At 41.2% G+C, this 21,619-nt stretch overlaps 1 long non-coding RNA gene across 1 annotated transcript in view; it reads left to right on the forward strand.

Moving 5' to 3' along the window:
• LOC147818423 (uncharacterized) overlaps positions 1 to 20,304 on the forward strand; it is a 66,411-nt gene extending 46,107 nt beyond the window's left edge. The window contains exon 3 of the long non-coding RNA XR_015437978.1: positions 13,746 to 20,304. This is a non-coding gene — a long non-coding RNA (uncharacterized LOC147818423). The remainder of the gene's footprint in view (positions 1 to 13,745) is intronic.
• Positions 20,305 to 21,619: the final 1,315 nt, after the last annotated feature.

A 21,619-nucleotide genomic window follows, 5' to 3' on the forward strand; every position in this document is an offset into this window, starting at 1 on the left:
GCCATCATCGGCAAATACTGCTCACCTAATATGGAGTCTCTGGAATTAAAGTGCAGACCCTTCAAACTGCCGCGGGAGCGCTCTGTTGCAGTGGATATCCCACCAGATACTAATGCTAACCTAGCACTCAGCTACATGCTAACGGCAAAAAACAAACAAACAGAATGCACACCCTAAAGGAGAACAGTATTTCCATTCAATCATAGACTGTAAATAAAGACGGACTTAGCCTCTCGATGTCTCCCACACGTTTCTGAAGAGTGGTTTTGAAGTTGAGAGTGAGCTGCTCCGCTGTCACCATCTTGACAGTGCCTGACTCCGCCCCTAACTCCAGCTGATCCAAAAATGGTCAAAGGGGTGGGGCATAGGTGGAGCCAAGACTTCAGTGCATGCCAGCTTTTGTAAAGCGTACACTCACCCACCTGTCATTCAAAGAGGCCATGCCCTCAATTATACATATTTTTTAAGCCTTAATAAAATGTGAGTTAGGTGGGTGAGTTATATAAGTTGTTGTGAAGGAGGAAATAAACTATAGAGACCAAAACAGTTTTTTTTTTACTAGGCTCTAAATATATTTATTTCTGCAGCAAAGTTGGAGATTTTAACATGGGTGACTATGGGGATTGACTCAGTGTTGAAGCCAGACTATAGTGGTCATCAGAGGAACTGCAGTTTTTAGCACTTGTTGGCTTCATTTTTCAGCTTCGGAGGTTGATGCTTGGGTCCAATCAGGAAATGTGCAATAACACCTTTAAATATTTGTATATAACATATGTGCAATAGCATTTGGTACAATGTATTTATTTCTATTTATTGAATTATCATTTATCTGTACAACAACATACTCTGTCAAGATTCAGGAATGGACATAAAAGAGTACTAATGCTTGTCAATCCAGCTGTATCATTATTCTGAATTCCTGATCTTGGTTCAGGGCCCTTTGAAATATCAAACCCACTTTTTGGCTGGACGGCAGCAACAGTGACTGACTGGTTGATTGACTGACTGACTGAGTGATAGAGGTGTCATCATAGTTCCACAGTTGGTCCGCTGAATGCCATGTGACTGATTTGGTGTTTCCCCATTGGCAGTTGCTCTTTCAAAATGAATGGGTGAAAGAAGCTTCTCCCAAAGGGCGTTCAAGGCAGCACTGTCAGCTGAACACTTTTTCCAAAAAAGCACTGAGCAACAAATCAAAACAGACTTTTTGGATAGCTGGAACTAGACTGAAAGCAGCTGATACTAGACTGAAAGCAGCTGACAGTAGGCTGAAAGCAGCTGACACTAGACTGAAATCAGCTGACACTAGGCTGAAAGCAGCTGACAATAGGCTGGATGCAAATACAACACAATGATTTTGTGATCAATGATCATACGGGGTTCAGACATATACAAGGTTTGGTTGTACTAAGAAATGTACAGCAATTTCTTGTTGGACATTTTCTCTCTGCATTTAAGACTGATTATGTCTGAAATCATCTAAGAGCTAATCTAAATTTAGCTTAACTGCCCTAAGTGCTTCTGAGGACCAGTCAGAATTTTGCTGATGCAGGTACAAGCTGTGCTGCTGTACTGTGGACTCTTCACTGGGACAGTCATTCTTATTATCAGAAAATAAAGGGCCTGTGCACTGGCACACATCTACTCTGTGGTTGGATGCAGCAAGGTCACCTACATACAAAACGAAGAGATTACACCTAATCAGTAAATGAGTTGCTTCATTGCCGGCCTTTCAATGTAATGACATGTGGGCTATAGCCTCTTGACATTTGAACAGAATAACCATGTCATGATCTGCCACCTCTTCCTTAAGCTTGTTAAAAGTACAATTATGTATTCTCTGCTGTCAGCAAAGATTACCTTTGAAATTAACCAAAGGTCCACAGTTATCACCTTAAGGGCCACTTCCGTACCTTACAAGGTACTATTTTTCTTGCAAATATACGTTTGGGTAGATAAATGATACCTTTATTTATCTGTGTGAATGTGCAATCACAATGAAGACATTCTAGTATATTCTATTTGGTACCTGCCAGGGTGTGTTTACCTGCCTGCGTGCTTTCCCACATGAACTCACATCAGTGGAAGTTAAGAGGATCCCTAGGCTCTGATCCATCCTTCCTGCCAGAAACAATTACCCCTCCATGTCTCAATAATGCTTTGCTGTCATCAGATGAACACCAGGTAGACTCCACAGAAAGAGAGACAGGTTGTCAGACAGGCAGTTGGTGCTTGTGTATTGGTAAAGAGGGAGTATTAACGAGATACCAAATGCAGGTAGAGAGTGAAACAAACAGCAAACACCCACTGTGTTAACATGTAAAAGTCTTAATATCAATCACATTCACACAGCAGATAGCAATCCACCTTCCTACTACTACACATTGAGTAGTTTTATTGTAGGTGTATAATCAAAACTGATATTAGAGGACAACCTTTTATACCATGTATTGTCAAAATAAACCACAGGAAAGTTTGATACTGAGTGAAAGTGCCACTTGTACGTAAGTAAGTACATAAGGTAAGAAGTGCACAGTAAGTGCAAGTCAAACATGTTGGGTGTTAGGAGAGGAGGTATTCTTGGAGGAGATGAGTCCAAGGGATTCTTAAAGAAAGAAAGGGATGTCCCTGCTCTGATAGTGTTTGGTAGCTTGTTCCACCAATGGGGGACCACAAATGAGGACTGTCTGGACTGATATTGCCTTGTGTATAGGGATGGAAATGCCATATAACGTTCCTTGTAGGAACACAGTTCAAGTAGATAGGTGTGTTGGTGCATTAAGTCGATGTAGGTAAGCATTAGTGATTCAATTTGATGGGTAACCTGTGGAGGTCAATCAGCAGCTGAATGACAAGTGCCCTAGGCTTATCAAAAACCAGATGCACTGCTGCATTCTGGACCATCTGTAAGGGGTTCACTGTGCATGAAGGGAGACCTGCTAGAAGAGCATTGCAGTTGTCAAGGCAAGAGATAACCATGGCCTGGACCAGTGTTTGGTGGTATGGAGCAAAGTGACACGACTGGGAGACAGATGCAACATGGTCACAAAGGATAGCTGGTCAACAACACTGACACACAGGTTTCTCGCTACCTTAGTTGAGTTTGGAGATGAAAAGGCGAATTTTATGCTGATATTGTGATGGATTGGTTGGGATGACCAAGGTTTCAGTCTTAGAGAGATTGAGTTGAATGTAGTGTTCCTTCATCCGTGTGAATATGTCTGAGAGACAAGCTGAGATCCACACCAAGACCGTCGGTCATCTGGCAGGAATGATAGGTACACCTGTGTATCATCTGCATAGCAGTGATATGAGAAGTATTGCGAGTGGATTAACAGACTCAAGGAGGTTGTGCATATTGAAAAGAGAAGGGGCCCCAGCTTGGGGCACCCCTGTTGAGAGGCGATGGGATATGGATATTTGCCCTTGCTATGACAGAGAAAGAACGCCAGATGAGGTAGCATTTAGCTCTTTTATTGTTTGATACAGCTGCTGTGGTTCTACAGTGTTTTTTATTTCCATATTATGAGATTTTATATGACATGTTTTCCATGTTCACCATCTTGATAGTAGGCTATAATTTGCTAATTAACACTAATCACTGCTGTGGTACAGCTTAGGCCAATGAGTAAGTTATTCATTTCACTGGTATTTGGTTGTAAAATAAAATATTGGACAAACTGAAATATTGAACTGATAATGGTGGTAGTTGAAATGTCAGTGGGTCACCAAAGACAATTTATCCTGATGATTTGTAGCAGATGTCACAGTATTCCATCCAATAGTTATGGAAATGCTTCACTCAGAACTAAAAATGTCAACCTGGTTTTGGTGGTAGTCATGGGGCCACCAGAGTCATCAAGATTCATCCTCTGGAAACTATTAACAGCTTTACCAAATTTTTTGCTAATGCATCAAGGATACAGTTAACTTGATCAATGGTAAATTTGACCTGCTAGTGGCACCAAAGGAATAGTTAGAGGATCACTAAAGTCAGAGAGAATGTCTGTTCCAAATTTCATGACAATCCATTCTATATTTGTTGACAATTTCAAAATTGTGGACTTACCAACTGACTGATGGACAAGGTGTGGGATCCTTTGTGTGGATTTTATTGTAACCTGTGCAACAGGATGAAGGGTGAATGGATTTGGATCAACTAGAATCCACCATGGCTGACTGTGATAGGGTGACAAATCTGTCAGTCAAGAAAACATAAACATCAACTTATGGAGAAATGTGTTGGATTGTTGTTGGCTTGATTGAGTCATTTCAATGTGGTTTTGTTTCGTAAAGCGACGGCTTAATGAAAATACTGTCTTTTTAAAAGAAAATATAGCCTGATCATTCTTTCCTGCAATAAACAGGGTTGTTTACTGCATCGTTTCATGCTGATCTTCCCTTTCCTTCCTCATTCTTATGTAGCTAGTTTCTATATCTGTGTATCTTTTGAGCAGTGAGTGAAGTTCCTTCTCATCTCCAAAACTTTCATCATATCTATTCCAAACTAGATGCAGGTGTGATAATTTGAACAATTTCTACATACACAAGGAAGTGTCCATTTAGCTTTTAAAATTACAGTACAAAGTAGTTATTGGGACTTTGTGCATTCGTTGTAAGAAGCAGGACACTCAGACAGGCTCTGGAAAATATTGAGTGTGTTGTGGCTACTTTGTCCTTCTAAATATAATTAAAATCAAGCTGAATGCAGCAATTTGTCCTGGCTGATTTCGGAAACCTGCTCAGAATATGTCAAGGTAATTTAAATGCGAACACTAGTCTCATATGGAGTTCTACCCTATATAATTATGTCTACATACATGGGCTCCCTTTGCGATGCATGGCAGATGGCAAGATAATTTATTTTTATTTGATACAAACTTGATACAAACCCAACAGATTAAGCAACTTAGACGATTATTTCCTGGCAGCAACTTCATTTCTCAGGTGTCAAATGACTAGACTGAAACACTGATATTGTGCTTTTATTTACCAATCAATGAGGGAATTTTCACTGGTAACTGAGTAAGCTCACTTCTGAACCCTGACGCATTTATCTAATTGCCCAACCCTAATGTACCTGCTCAGCCTGTCCAAGCTAAGAGAAGAGCCACCGAGACATGTGATGCAAGCCTGCCTTACATCATTTCCTGCTGGGCTGGGAGCTGGCAATGGCCACGCCAGGCACTTTGTTTGAGTTGGAAGTTGCGATGGAGAGCCCTTGTCAAAGTGAGGTGTGTTTATGGGCCGTGGCGGGCGTTAACGTGCTGTGAGAGATCCTCTGACTCTGCAGCTCTCAGTGGAACACAAACACACAAATTCAACTGAGGAGCAGGAGCTGTGATCTCATCCGGCTGTTAAATGTGTGTGGTCATAGTAGTGGTTTTGATCCAATTCTTGATTAGGTCACAGGAGGGGCATAATTTAAAACTTATTCATTATACAAGCTGAAAAAAATCAGTTGTTCCAGTGCTGATTCTTGTCCAGGTGGTGACCACCCCTGACATCAAACGGGGTTTATGCTGCAGTCACACGAATGGCAATATGAAATGTAATGTATTGGCACACTGGAAAAAAGTAGGCAGAACAGGAAATATGGGCTATGAGTTGCCAGCGATCCTCAGCTAGCACGCTAGCATCTGTCTAGTTGGAAATGATACAAAAGGCTCAATACTTCCTTAATTAGAGGGAAGCCTCTGTCGGAATCTGTCTAATTGGCTGGATATTAGTGACTCAAAGTTCAGACTGACCTGGTGAGTTGTGCAGGTTGAGCAAGTTGAATAAGGTCGGATCTATTGACAATAGGAAGTAGGCGTGCTTTTCCTCATTGAAATTAATGGGGACCAAATGAACTGCGGATACTTAGACGGACTTAGACAGATGCATGTTGGAGGTGTGGCCATCTAACAGCTAGCATGTAAAGTTAGATTGAGCAGTCAAATATCAGTTAGAGTCGCATCGTTCAAGTCTCTCTTAATTCAATACTCAATACTTGGTCACTATAATAATTCCTTCTCCCCATACTGGCCATAAAACGAGTTTGCAGTTTTGAGAAGCTAATGCCTCTGCTTCAGATGTCTGACTTAGACGGATCAACTGAGCGTCCTTCAAAGTTTTTATTTGTAGACAACAATATAGTCATTATAGACAATATAGACAACAGATCGGCACTTTCTGAATAAAGAAAAACAGAAACAAAGCAAATACATTCATTTGTTCAACCTCACAGCTTACTGTACACAGCTGCCTTACAGTAAAGTGCATTAATTCACAGAAAAGGTACATTTGTAAACAAAATATGCATTCGGAAATATATTATGAGTGAGAGTACATATTTAATTGAAATATACTGACTATTTCAATTACCAATGTTACCAACAGTGTTAACAATCTACAGAAAATCATCACCATACAAAATTATTGCTCATCATCATTACTCAGTAAGCTTAATCATGAACTCGTCTGCTGGCATTGATAACCATCTGTGTATTTTAGCAACATTTCGAGGGATATTTTAACCTTGCTTCATTCACTTCCCTTCCCGGCACAGCCGTCCGTCAATGCCCAAAGTCTCGCAGGATTACATGTTCTCACTCTCACGAGAACTCACCTTGTGCCATTCTTAAAGTGATGGCAACATTCACAGAAAGAATATTGTTGTTATCAGCAATAAACCTTAAAATGCTACAGTTTGCTACATGAACAGTTTAGAAAAACTATTTAGCCCTTGTTTACCTGGCTACATAGATGATAATTAGGTCTAAGTATTCGGATCTTTACTGGAGGCTTGTCCTGAACAGGATTTGAAAAATAGCGACTCTATCACCACTATAGCCAAGACCTTGTCAGCATACAAATGATATGTAAGTTGTGTTTTATAGACTTGATACATTTCAAAACAATTTCTTATCTGCAGTCCTTCATGGTACAAAACTAAAAGAGGGTGCTGTTCTTTTAGAGCAAAGTGAAAACCTTTACTGATGACTGATTGTGACAAGAAGCAACAGGTTTGATGGGAAAAGTAGGCTGTACTTAAATTCCTTTGTTAATAATACCTCTTGGTCTTGTTTTTTTGTAGTAATGATATTTACTGTAGCTAAGGTAGTTTAATGTGTATTCTACAGTCATTTATAAACACTTAAAATTAAAGACGAATTAATCTGTCTAGTAAATGGTTCAGCTGAGTGCAGTTTTATGGTCATTCTGACAGAAGCTGGGTTGACTGTTCATAGTGTCCCTCAGTGCCTATTACTCTGTCATCACAGCCACGTTGCCATTGTTGTCTCCAAGCCCTGGCAGAGGCGGAGGGTCATGACATGACATGGCTTAATAAAACCACAGTTCCTGTTTCAGTGCAACAAGAGAAGGCCTTTTGTTTTACTTACACACCCTCCTGTACACACAGTTGTCATGTCTGACACTGACAGCGAACACAATACACTGTATCTGACTGACAGCCCACTGCATGACATTAGTGTGACACACTTCAGTGGGTGTGTTTTTGGTGTGTGTGTGTGTGTGTGCTTCTGAATGTTCGTTGTGCGACTCGGTAACATGTATGTGCTGTAAGTTGATTTCTGACATCATGGCTACAGAGTTTTCTAAGTGTCACTGTAGTTTCCCGCTGATCAATACTAAATAGTTCAGGATTAATCAACTAATTATCAGAATAAGTTTGGGTGTTTGGTGTGTGTGTGTGCTGGTTATCGAGCAGTTTGAAGTCAGGAACATGGGAGCTGAAGTTGTTCAAGTAACTGTCACTTTTTAGCGCGTACCCCCACACACACAACACCGTGAACGCCCGTCCAATTATCCATACTTATCCACATTTGTACGATTTGTTCGCTGTGTTTCAAGTATATTGACCCTTTCAAATTTCTCTGGCTTAGAGGCGCATCTCCATCTCAACCTGTTTCACACTGTCGGCATGTTCATAATCCAATCCTGATTCATTCACGCTCATTTTGTAATCTGCTCTCACTGGTTTTGATGGCTCTTTTGTCAGTCTGAGCATGTAACAGGAACCTGCCAATAGTGTTTTTAAAGAAAAAAGAAAAAAAAAACTGTGGTAGTGACAAGTACATAAAATGTTTTTAAAAATCATTCAATGGGCCTTTTTTTGTGGCTGTCTACCAGTTCAATGACAGTGTCAAAAGTTAGATCACTCCTAGTTGAAGACAGTGAGGAAAGTAAACTCTTAATTTTCTTAATTTAACTCCCCTTGCAGGCTAAAAACATCAGTTGCACTTCCCATGCTTGTATGCTCTTAAAATATATTTTATGTTTCCCTGTACGACCTCAGTTGTTGGTTGATGGATTACTTCTTTGTGTTTGCTCACTGATTTTGTCTTTATTAAACTGCCAGTGCTTGCATTTTTTTTGATTTCCAGTTGGCGATCACTCAACCATATGTGGGTTGTGTTTGTCTTGGCTTTAAGGTGAACAGTGAACAGTTAGCCTGTTTTTATACTTCCTCCAGTCAGGTTTAGTATCTGACAGATTCTGTATGGTTTTCAAACGAGACCGTTTTTAACACTACAGATCTCAGGTGGTTCCAAAAATTCAGCAGCTGCTTCGGATGTTAATTATTAATGAAAATGTATGTTTTTTCTCAATCTGTTGAGCTCTTTGAAACAGAACTCTCTCTGAGGTATCTTTTCTTTGCATTGATATAGCATTGCAACCTGGTGTGATGGGAATGACAGATTTGACGTAGACGTGCAGGACATCCTGTCGTTATAGATTTTTGTCAGAGGGGGAAATGTTCCGCTCCTGCTCGCTCATTGATCGTTAAAAGGCAGGCAGAGTTGCCGCAGACGTTGATGGGAGCAGTTCGGTTTACTGAACAAACGTTGCTCAACTCTGATGGAAACTGATACTTCAGAGGAGAGCGAGATGAGGACGGAGGAGGCGGCGTGTGGATATCACGTATCCTTGCTGCAGGGCTCTGTGCTGCACTGGCCTCTGTTTCCTCGCACATGGTGGTCCACCTCTGGGTTTGAGAAAAGACATCATTTGAGTGTCTCAAAAGTGAGGAGACAAGACATAATATACCCACCATTTGCAAGAAGTGACACATTACAAAATAAAGAGTGGCATAAAATCAGTAGCAACTTCTTTAACTTCACCTTTGTATGTTCAGTTCATGAACCCAAAGTGTGGGAAAGTATTGTTAAAGGTCCCATATAGTATAAAGGTAGATGTCCATGTGTTTTGTCATTATAAAGCAGGTCTAGATGCCTGAGAGAGGAGATGTAAAACTACATTGAGATGGTGTTTGGTTCTTAAATCCACAAATATATTTTCTTATGGGTCCACACTGAGTCAAGTACACCACACAGGCAAGAGAAGGCTTAACTTGAGGTGGTTTTGTCTTATTTGAAATAGAGCTTTTATTCCATTTTGTTTTTTTTAAGCATTCATCACATGAATAGATAATCCAAAGAAACTACAGGAAATGACTCCAATGTGCAAAACGACAGAAGATGAGATCTGACAGGTAGAAGTTCCTCATTCATGAAAATACTTTTTTGTATGATAGTTGGCAGAAACAGGAAGCAAAGGCAGAGAGAGAGAGAGGGATGTGACATGTAACAAGGGCCCCAGATAGATATGTGGTAGATGTCTCAACCATCTGGTCACTGGACGCTGACAACCCCATGCATGAAGAACTTTAAATGACTATGAGACCAAGAGAGTCTCAGCAGCTTGGGCTGATGCTCACATCAGGCTGGTCGGTGAATTGCAGTATGAGGCGTGGACCAATCTATCAAACTCTTCTAAGGTCCTGTCATTACTTACGGAAAACTTTACATAACTTGTTAACAACATTTCCTTTACCTCCAAACCAGCTTTTGGATAGAAACGATAACACATTCACAGATCAGATTCTCTATGAAACAGTTATTGAATGCTGAGCAGCTGCCAACAGATTCTGAAAGAAGACTCTTCATTTGCACGCAGACTGTTTACACTCTTGCCAGCAGACCTTGACTTGAATCCGCCTACAATTTCTCACAAACACCCACATGCCTGCAGCACAATCAGATATCAGGTGGTCTGCTTGAAACTGGGGGATATTAGGCCTCAGATGAAGACATTTTTGTAGAGTGACAGAGGCAGTGTGTCAGCAGACAAGAGATTCCTGTAATGGCTCTTACTGTAACACTTGGGTCAGTTTTGGGAAGCTGTTGTGGCACAGAGCCAAGAGGGAAGCAGAGGGGAAGTTGAAGATTTGGCTTGTGGTTAGGGCTTTAGCTGACTAACTCTGTGCGTGTGTGTGTGTGTGTGTGTGTGTGTGTGTGTGTGTGTGCGCGTGTGTGAGGCTTGGGTGGTGAGTAGGTGCTGTTAATGGCTAAGAAGTGACTAAAGGCCTTGCTTTACTGTAAGTCTGTGATGTGTCAAGTTTGTCATGAGCTGCCCCCACCACCCCTCTCTCTCTCTCTGTCTCTCTCTCTTTCACTCCTTGACACACACACACATGCACACACACAGACACACACACACACCCCCAAAAGCAGCATCCTCTAAACACTGATATCAGCCTGTATTCTGGCTTGAGTGACTCAGATTACTGTCATAATGACATACCACCATCTATTCATCCATCCATCCATTTGATATGAGGGCTCCACAGGCGCACACCTCTTCACCATGTTGGACAGATAAGATGGGGCAAAGCCATTCAGTGATTTGAACGCACATTGTGTAATTTCTGCCTCTAGGGGTCTCTCAATCAAAACAATGATAAAATCCGACATTGAATGACGTCATGAAATAGTGTGGGATCATGGGAGTTGTTGTCTTCACCACCATTTACTGTAATGCTCCTCCTGGTTTGGGTTCCTTCAGTGTCAGTGGTTCTGGAAATCAAACAGACCCGTTGATTCTAACCATTAAAAACACTGAATGAAGCAGTTTCACATTTAAAGTCAGTGTTTCAGTGACGCTGTACAGAGGACAGACACTCAGGGAAGAGCTGGAGCTGAGATTGATGCTAACCTTTGTTTAGATTGTTTCTCTGATAACTTATGAACCAGACGTTCAGCGGGTTTTTACCAGCAGCTGAATCATCCACAGAGGTGTCCGCCTCTCCATAACAAATACACCAGGGGATTAAAACCAGTAAACCAACAAAGCAGTTTCAAGGGTAAAAAGTGTAGACAAACACAACGCTGACACATGATCATAGTGGATATGATGTCATCGACAGGCGACCAAATGAAATGTTACCATGATTAAAATCACAGATTTTTCTGGTTTGAGGATTGATGGAAACGTTTGGCATAATGTAAGAATACATCTCAACAACATATAGAACATAAGTCTAATTGTTTTTAGACATTTTCATGAGGAAAAGTTACAGATTAGAACTTTCAGTCTAGCGCTTTTGTAACTGTGGGGGTTGTGAACGTTGCAGCCTCTAACCCCTCCAGTCCACTGTGTCACGCCTACGTCAGCTCTCCATCACAATTCAGATGTCACGGTCTGACTAAGAGTCCCCCAGGTCATGACGTATCTAAACATGCTCAGACATGCAAGTCCATTTTTTAGATTCACCAGGATATTTCAGCAGACACATCTCAAATATAGATTTAAATTGTTTTTCCCTTTTTTTTCTGGTTTTCAAGCATAATGAAAACACCTTTACAGCTCATTTATTATCAGTGTGGTAACAGAAACTGTGGCTGTACTTCTTCTCTAATATAATATAATAGTGTACTGTATATTAGCAGAAGGAATACCATCACATTCTTTTTATTTTCTCCTTCTGCACTGACTTAGAAGAAATGACAATCACTCCTCTGCTGTCTGTACATAAAGATATAATCAATAAGTAAATTTAAATATCAACTCTCATATTAACTGTCAATAGATATGATCTGATATCAGTGAGAGGCTCCTCTCTCAGAGAATGAATTCTATAGATATAATGCATATAACATCACAACACCCACAATTCCTCCACAGAGAGGAGCAGCACTCTTCTCCAGCAAATAATGCTGAACAGACGTGCTGCCTTACTCACCGAGCTGTCATCGCATCACATCCGTCTCATATGGGATGTCTTTGTTTTCCATGGCAACAGTTAATTATCAGCTACAGTAGGAGCCATGCCATGAAGTCTGAATCTGGGAAAATCTGCTCACGGCGTGAAATGTAGAGTAAACCGTAAAATACACCTTTGTTCCGCTTTAGTGTGTCACTGCCTGTGCAGGGTCTTTGTCAGCCGTGTGTCAGCTGTGTTGAGTGTGTGTGTGTGTGTGTGTGTGTGTGTATGTGTGTATCATCATGGTCTTTACCCGGGATTGATGCTCTCTCCTGCCGCCATCAGCTCTGCCTCCATTATCATAACTCTGCACACTGAGGCTCATGCCCCCCCCACCACCCCCCACCCCCCCCTTTGGGCTTTTACTCGGCAGGACCTCTGCCTGAACCCGCCACTGATGTACATTAACATACACACACGACCCCGAGGCTACACAGACCACTACAGAATGAGCTGCTTTATGATAATGTCCCTGATGAGATAGAACCAGCAGTGGTCTGTATCTGAGTCTGACATTCAACCAAAGATCCAGACATTGGTTAATAGTAATCAGTGGCCCTACAGTAATAATAATGTGGGATAACAACCTGTGAACAAGACAGAGTACAAACAGAACCCAGAGACGGTCATGGTTTGGTTTTGTCTCGGAGGAACCACGTGTTGATGCTACAATACAGAACTCACTGAGAGGCCATTATAACAAGTCTTTAAACATGGTACTTTACACTGTACCGGCCTGGTGCTTCCTTTTCCTTAGTTATTATACCACACTCTGACGTGGTGGACTGCCACTGCGTGTAATACCACTGAAAAGCCATGACCCTACATAAACATTCATTCGTCAAACACATTCGGCAACAGACTCATACAACCCTGCTGCGTTTGGGGGACGTCATTGAAAATCATTCCTGCCTACAGCAATTCTATATAATGCATCACTATGACTCATCCGAAACACCCCTGCACTTCGGCCCATATGAACTGACTTATTTATTTTGATCTACCTCTCATTTTTACAGTACTTGAATCCTTTGTATTTTTGTCTTTTGTCTTTGTATTTTACTGTATTTTACATCTATCTATCTATCTATCTATCTATCTATCTATCTATCTATCTATCTATCTATCTATCTATCTATCATCTTTGTGGAACAAATCACATCAAGTTTTCGAGTAAAAGTAAAAACCAGCACCATGCGTGTGAACACCTTGCACAAAGACGTAACAGAATGCTGCTGTAATCGTTTTAAAACTGTCAAACCAAGAAATAATATTTGCTTTTCAGTGAAACACTTCTTTGCTTGGACACAATAAAATATCATTATTTATCACCGGCTCACCTGCACACTCTCTCATCTGCAGATTGTTCGCTTTCATTTCACTCTCATTCTCAGACAGCGGTGCTGCAGTATGACTAATAGTTGTTGCTAAAAGAGGTGAACATCCTGTGCATCTATTCACCTTTACATTCACTTTTCCATCCCATCCTCAAGGTTAACTACAGCACACATGAAATGTAAAGTGTCTGGGATGATACTATGACTCAGAGGAGAAAAATCTGCCTAAAGAAAATCGAAGTGTTATGAAAGAAACGCGATTATCACTACAGTGGAGTGTTGCACCAAAAAAAAAAATTTATGTTATATAAACTTGCAATCGTCATCATTTAACATCATTTCTACCTCTCTGCTTCCAGGCACAGAGGCAGTGTGGACAGACGGACAGACGGAGCAGCAGGGACGATGACATCACCATCACCATAGGAGCCAGGGCCTGCCATTCATGCCAGCGGTGTCTGCGTATGTGTGTGTGTGTGTGTGTGTGTGTGTGTGGGAGCCTCTGTTTCAGCATGTCACTTCCTGGGAGAGAATAGAACAGGAAGCCGGACAACGAGCACTCGCCTCACCCCCACAAGGAAGCCTTTCTCCCCCAGGAGAGAAAAAAGGAGGGATGTGTTTGAGTGTATGTCCCTAACTAACTCCTGCATTCATACGACAAAGGGCTGGTTTGCGTAAGCCTCTACTGTTTCCATTTTCTTTTAGTCTCTTTGAGCTCAGGTCTGACCCTCACCAAACCTTTGTGTGTCAGTGGCGTGCACAAATTAAATCAGTTTATTTATCCAGCACAGTTTGAAAAACAACCTGCAGTGCTTTATGTAAAGAAAAGCAAAATGTACAGATACATTTCAAGTAACACACAGACAACAGATATGTACCTAGAACGCTAAAGAAAACAAGTGGGTTTTTTAATCTGACTTTAAAATATTCATCCTGACCGGAGGAGCAGCTTATCGGATGACCTCAGGGCTCTGGGTAACAGTATGTTCCTGCAGTACCAGAGGCTGCAGTTTCAGGACTGCATTTCCAGGACCCTACTGTTTGCCAGCCGCTGAATAGAAGTACTGGAGGCTGATTTCAGGACTGTTTTTTTTTTTTGTTTCCGGTTTTTGTTTCCGGTTTTAAAGGCTTATTTCTGCAGTGGAACCTGAGAACTCAACGCACGAAAACACATGCAAATAGACAAAACACAAACAAATTCAGAAAACATCTTCATCAGTTTAACACATTTGCTTCAAATACTCGCAGCACAACAGAAGTTTCCAGGGGGTTCCAGTCCAACCCATGACCTGATCTCTCTCTCCCTCTCTCTCTCTCTCTCTCTCTCTTTTGCTATTGGAATGAAGGCAAAAATGAAACTGTGATGAAATAAGTGATGAACCTGCTGGGACGCACTTGTTGTTTAATGCTTCTGATTTCAAAAGTCACATCATTGAACAACAAGTGCGTCCCAGCACGTTCATCACTTTTTAGTGTCCCCTGGAAACACTTGTGTGGTGTTGTGAGTATTTGCAGATGTTTTCTGAATGTGTTTGTGTTTCCTGTGTTTGCATGTGTTGTCTTAAGCTGCACTGCGTTGAGTTTTAAAGGTTTGTTCCACCCAAATGCTACTATCTAATTGTGGAGAGTTGCATTATGGGTAGGTTATGTAATTAGCATAATTAGGTAATTATCACATAAAATAAAGATGGATTCATATGCTATGGCCTAGTTCACTAGATCCTGACCAGATATTTGAAAGGTTGGAGAGAGGCAAGACAACAGGGACGACTATGGGGACACTCATTCATTCACTCATACATATATATATATACATACACACACACACACACAAACACACATACACAAATATATATATATATATATATATGCTGATTTAAGATCTGGCAATATTACTTTCCTGCAATAGCCTACAGAAGACTGCAGTGTCAGGACCACAGTTGTATATTATCAATAATAATATAAATAATTAGTATATATATAATAATTACTTCTCTACTCTAAATATATTTATAAGAGCACTTCGATTGTCATCCATCTTCTTACTGAAATGCGGTCCCTTTTGTCCTGTTAAAAGGTGAGAAGCAGGGTGAGAGGCAGGGTGAGAGGCAGGGTGAGAGGCAGGGTGAGAGACAGGGTGAGAGGCAGGGTGAGAGGCAGGGTGAGGCAGGGTGAGAGGAAGGGTGAGAGACAGGGTGAGAGGCAGGGTGAGAGGCAGGGTGAGAGGAAGGGTGAGAGGAAGGGTAGGTGAAAACGATTTGTGTTTCCAGGTCTAGTCAGTAGAGAGACCTCTGTCCACAGTGAAACACACAAAAGAAAAGCTGCTGAATCTCTTCTTCTTCTTCTTTGGTTTAAGGTGACAGAGTGTCCTGGCACACAGCCACCCCATCCCACCCCCCACCCGCAATCCCTCACTGGGCAGCTTACATCACTGTTTGCAGAAGCTCTGTTTACTCTGCACACACTCAAACTCCAAGCTGGAGGTTTAAGATTTCTGGGAACTGTTTTGGAAAAGTTCAAATCTGGATGAAGAGAAAATGATGATGTTCGGCAACAAATGTTTTGAAGTTATTTTCCTGGCAGAATGAACAATATGGCAAAGTTTTTATCTGAATTTAAATTCAGTGCTAAATTTTATGAGCCACAGCACTTTCCAGTTTCCAACATCTGGTGGATCCATGATTGTGTTTTTTATTCATCCCTGATACTTTTTGATAGATAATGTATTTGCTTTGATTGGACCTATACTGCAGATATGACCCAGAGCAGTGGCTAGGTTACCTTTGTCATAAGGGTAGCAATAATATGGCCTGTAGGAGTGTACCAGCAGCATGCATACTGGACCTCGTCGTCATGGTAACAGTAATAAACATGACAGATAAGATTAGCGCAGACCAAGTTGTCATCTGCTGTGTTGTGCCATTCCTTCCCTAGTGATCAGCTCTAGGACATGTCTCTGACAGTCCTGCTGCTATACAGCTGACCTTTGACCTCCCCAAACTAAGGACAGGGGAGATGAGAGCTTTCCCTGTGTAAACAGACAGGGAGTCACGTCACCATAGTAACTGTGTAACAGAGTAGCATGTTAGCTTCTAGATGTGATGTCGCCATCTCGTGCCTCCAAGTAGAATGACAGGATTCAGGCAGTGTGTTGAACTCTAACTAGCCCTACTGTGTCATGAATCTGAGGTCTTAAAATTTAGCTAGGAGATGCTATCTAGCTTCCTTTCCCCACCCCTGCCCCTCCCCTTTGCCCACAGGTGGATGTCATTAAACCCCAAACAAAGACTTTTCCAACCTGGCTGTGCCTTTTGTCGCACCCCGCCACCTACGGATCATCTGACAGCTATCGTTCAAACACCTGTAAGGGCCACTGTGACAGCGCAGCATTTACTGCAGCCTTGTTGTCGTGGCGACCTGGATGGTTATGTAAGTGCTGGGTGCCGGTTCCCACAAATGGCGAGAGAACAGAGGTCTTTGTGCTGTGACACGAGACAACGCACGCACACACTCACTGTTTTCCTCCAGCTGGATGAGGCCATGTGCTCACATGTCACACAGGAAACAGAGGTGTGTGGACGGCCACACAGCGCAGCCTCTGTAAGATACTTGATCCGATGTTAGTGTCCCTTTATAGCCACATTATTATGGTTGATGCTTATGGTTATGTCTAAACAAATACAGACATATACACTGGCAAAAGTTAAACAGTCCTGTGCATAGCCATGCTATGCTATGCTAGGCCCAATTAATGTTAAGTCCATGGAGGATAGCGAAATAAATTGGGCCCATACTTGGGCCACATGCTTCTTTTCCTCTAGCCCAGTATATGGCCGGTTCCATGAGCCAAATCCGGCCCATATACACCATGATTGTCAAACGCTACTTCCACATCTGGACCTTTTCTGGCACACACACAGAAAAATCTTCCAGCTTCTGCCCAGATGTAGAAGTATATGGGCCAGATGTGGGCTGAGGGATTCTGTGTCTCTGAGGAGGTCACTGTAGCTCCTCTGCTCTCCTTACAGAGTTAGCCGCTCAATGCTAACTCTGCTTCATTGTTCCTGTTGTTTGTAAAATCAGCTGCAGACTTTGTTTCATAGCCGCTGGGGCTAAATCAAACCTGTTCACTGTTGGTTAATCAGAGGCAGGCTCTTGTGTTGCTGTTCAGTGCAGCAGCTCATGCTGCAGGAGAGAGAGCTGTTATTGTTGTTGTTGCCCCTGAGAAGCACAGGGGTTTGTTGACATGGTGACATCACAGGTCCTAGGCCACACAGTGACCAATGGTAACTGGTCGGAGTTGTGAAACCTGAGGAATTCTTGGAAGTTGAGTTCAATTTCAAATTACACAATGAATGAATTCATCTTATTTCACCATACAGTACACAGGTGGATATTGTTGTTGTAAGGAAACTGTCACAGTCATTCAATGTGACATACTGTATCTGTAGCTGGTGGGACCGTAGATGGGCTGTTGTTTGAGTAAAGGGTTGTGTACAGTGCCGTCATTAATTCATGTACACGCTTACATTACTATTCACTGGGTCTTTCCACTCTATTGTCATGTGATTCTTCTTCCCTGCAGGATCAATGACAGTGAGCGTGAGGCTGGAAACACAGTAAGTACATGTCATTCTATTCTCTGACTATAATAACACCATGCTTCAGTGTGTAGCTGACAATATCTGGTGTGAATGACTGTTGCGATGTCAGTTCTGTCTAAAATCCTCTCTGCTGATGGAGGCTAATGTTCATGTGTCAACAGTTGCCATGACAACCACATTCATGTTAAAGACAGACTTACTTTAAATAAGAAGCTCTGTCATTTCGCCTCCTTCTCTGACAGACACGTGGACACATGACTGAACTAACTTGACTTCTGTGTGTGTTGTTGATGCATGACGGATTCTGGATGTCCTTGTTCTTCATTACTGTCTGTGCTACAATGCAAAAATGAACAGTGGGCCCCTATTGAGGGCCCCATGTGGCCCAGAAACTATAGGAGTATAGTTGTCTCAATATTATTTGTGTGAACAGATCAGCAGTCTGTGTTAAAATGTAAATATGTAATATGTAATAATAGAAACAAATACAAAAAAAGCATTTATAAACACAAATATAAAACCCCTCTGAAAATACACAAACAAAATTAGTATTTGTTAATGTCTTCCAAATATTTACAGCATTCAGACAGGCATTTGTGGATCAATTAAATTTCTTAAAGTAATCAGTGATAAGTAACATGCATTTATTACTGTGTTATTATGTGACGCAGTGAGTGTTAGTATGTCTTTATTATTCTGTTACACCTCAACATTTCTGTTTGAGTAGAAAAGTTGAAGGACTAGTAAACCATACGATTTTCTTCAGAGAACGAGGAACAGAACATTTCTGCCAAGTAAGTCCAATTTATCTAGATTCAAGCTACAAGACTTTTCGCTTCTTACTTATTTAATTTTTCCTTAACTCTCCATCAAGTGGTAAAATGATCTTTCTTGTTGGTCCTTTTTTTCTGGTTTTCCTGATTTAATAAAATAAAAAGAGAAAATATGAACACTCTTCACAATCATTGTTTTTTTGAGGCCAAGCCAGAAAAATGACAAACCCCAAAAATTAAAAGATTAACATTCATGAACCCTTCTGATTACATCCCTGAAATGTTTGCCAGAAAGTCAGAATTACCATAAAAAACCCTAAAAAACCACATGAATTTCACATCAGAATTTTAACATGTGAAAACATGTTAAAATCACCTGTGAAACGTGTGGAACACATGTGCTGGCACATGGGAAACGTGGTTTTGGAACATTTTCATGGTGTAACATATGAAGCCCATGTAAATTCCTATGTGAAACATACAGGATTTCATGTAAAATTTAGGGGATTACATGGAAACTTTTGGGATTACATGTCAGATATGTGAGATTGTTGTTTGCATGTTTGTCAATAATCATATTACTGCATGTGTTGAAAATGTTATTGTGAAGCTGAAAATCTGCAGTATTTCTGACATGTTACAATGTGCGGTAACATGTTTTCCACATGGGATCTACATGTTGCAGCAAGTGGGCACATGTGGAAAACATGGGAAAATCATGTGTTTTTTCTGTTGTCTAAATGAAACTGGACCAAAATGTATAGTGGCACAAAAATGGTAAAAACAAAAATATATTTTTGGTGCCTATACTTTTCTTCATTTACTGCTGTGTTTTGTCTGTCTTGTCAGAAATAAGCCTCTGTTATTGCAGTGATATTGGGATGTTACAATGATCCACATGAGGCTTTGTGCCGTCACAGGAAGTTTACTTTGAATGAGGATTCAGCTGCATTTCATCCTAACAGAGATAACGAACCTCTCCTCCTGCTCGTACTCAGGTTCATGCTTGTTAAATGTATAAAAAAATTAAAAAAATAATAATAATATAAAATATAACACTTAACTGTCATTCCCCGCCGTTGGCTCATCTCACCGCTGCAGCTGTGGTCCGACACCAAAAAGTCTTCCCCCAGAAGCTGGTTTCACGTGGTGGTTTAGATGTGTGTTTCTGTCGTCTAGCACCATTTGAAATCAGTGTTCTTGGGGACAGGAAGACAGCTCCGGCAGTGAGTGAGCCCCAAGAGGACGAGCCCAGGACAGCCCTCCTCCTCCCCTCTCTCCACTAACAGATAACTGATTTCTTCTGATGCTTAGAGCCTGCTGCGCCCTTCTAGCACCATTTGAAATCGGTTATAAAACTGTGGATCAGTGCATCTGTGAGTCTTAAGCTAAGCAACCAGAAGAAAGTCACTTCTTTCTCTTCCTGGAAGAGATAACTGCAGAGTTTGAAGAACACTCAGATGTTTTTGTTAACTTCTGCCATTCAAATGAAAACAACTTGACCTCAACTTCAATAAATCCATTTTATTTGTATTTATTGTAACAGTGAGCTTTTGTGTCGTTTGTGCTGCTGCAGTTAAGCTGACAGTTGTTCAGAGGGAGTGAAACAAATACACAGAAAACTGTTTTTATCTCCATGAAATGTTTCACATAAAGCAACAGAAGACTCTTCAGGAAAATGAACTACAGGTCAGACAATGTCGTTCTCTGTTGTTAATCCACAAATTAAAGAGGACTCGTTTGTGACTATGGATACAAGGACAGTCAAAAGCAGAAGATCCCATAGTGACAGGAAATCAGAACATTAGGACTTTTAAATGTTCTGAATGAAAGTTGAAACAAAATAATGTATTTTAGAAAAAGAGGAAAAATGGCAGCAGAAGGCTGGGTCTGTGCTTGGCAGGAGTCTGGACTCACTCAGGACTGTTGTGGAGAGACGCATGCAATGTAAGATGGAGGCCATCTTGGACAATACCAACCATCCCCTCCACAACATTCTGGCAGGACAGAGAAGCAGCTACAGCAGCAAACATCTCATCTCACTGCGCTGCATAACAGAGAGGTTCAGGAGATCCTTTGTTCCCACTGCCATCAGGCTATACAACACCTCAGCCAAAGGATGTGGACTAATCTAATTATTATTGTTTATTTATTATTAACTGTTGTTATAATTATTATTATTATCAAAAATGAGCTAATGGACACATGAATTTCCCCTAGGGGATAGATAAAGTATCTATCTATCTATCTATCTTGATGACATTATTTAGTACATTCACATACAGCAGCAGCATCACAGGTAGCAGGCAGGATGGTGAGAACACAAGTAAAACAACACAGGAACAGCACCGTCTGGCCGATGTAGACGGGTACTGACACTGACAGGACTAATTGGGTAAAGGAAAAAGGGAGACTGTTTCTGGTCCAAAAGTCAAAATAATCTCTCTGAACACTTCTCGTCCACGTCATGAGGTCAAAGAAAGATGTGAAGGAGAATTTATAAGGAGTTAGAAAAAGAATCTGACTGCACTCCTTCTCTGACTATCGATGGCGTGGAGGCATAAAAAGGACAGAATACATTAATGAACAGTCAAATGACTTAAACAAGCTATTTAAAAATTACATGAATACCTCTATGTGCCTTGAATGGCCATAGTTACAGGACACACCGCTCTAACCTGTTAACCATGGCTCATAATAAGACTAGAGACAAATGTCAATACGCACACATGTATGAAAGGATGTAGTAGCTGCTCTCCTCACAGCACCACCACACGTCTGCTTCACTTGTTGCTCTCACTAGGTTTGTTTTGCTACTTTGTCCTCAATCTTAGAAGAGGAAGAAACATTAGAGAT

The sequence above is a fragment of the Seriola lalandi genome, unplaced genomic scaffold (genome assembly GCF_002814215.2).
Source record: "Seriola lalandi dorsalis isolate HSWRI2012SDOR001 ecotype SW California unplaced genomic scaffold, Sedor1 jcf7180002054584, whole genome shotgun sequence".
NCBI lineage: Eukaryota > Metazoa > Chordata > Actinopteri > Carangiformes > Carangidae > Seriola > Seriola lalandi.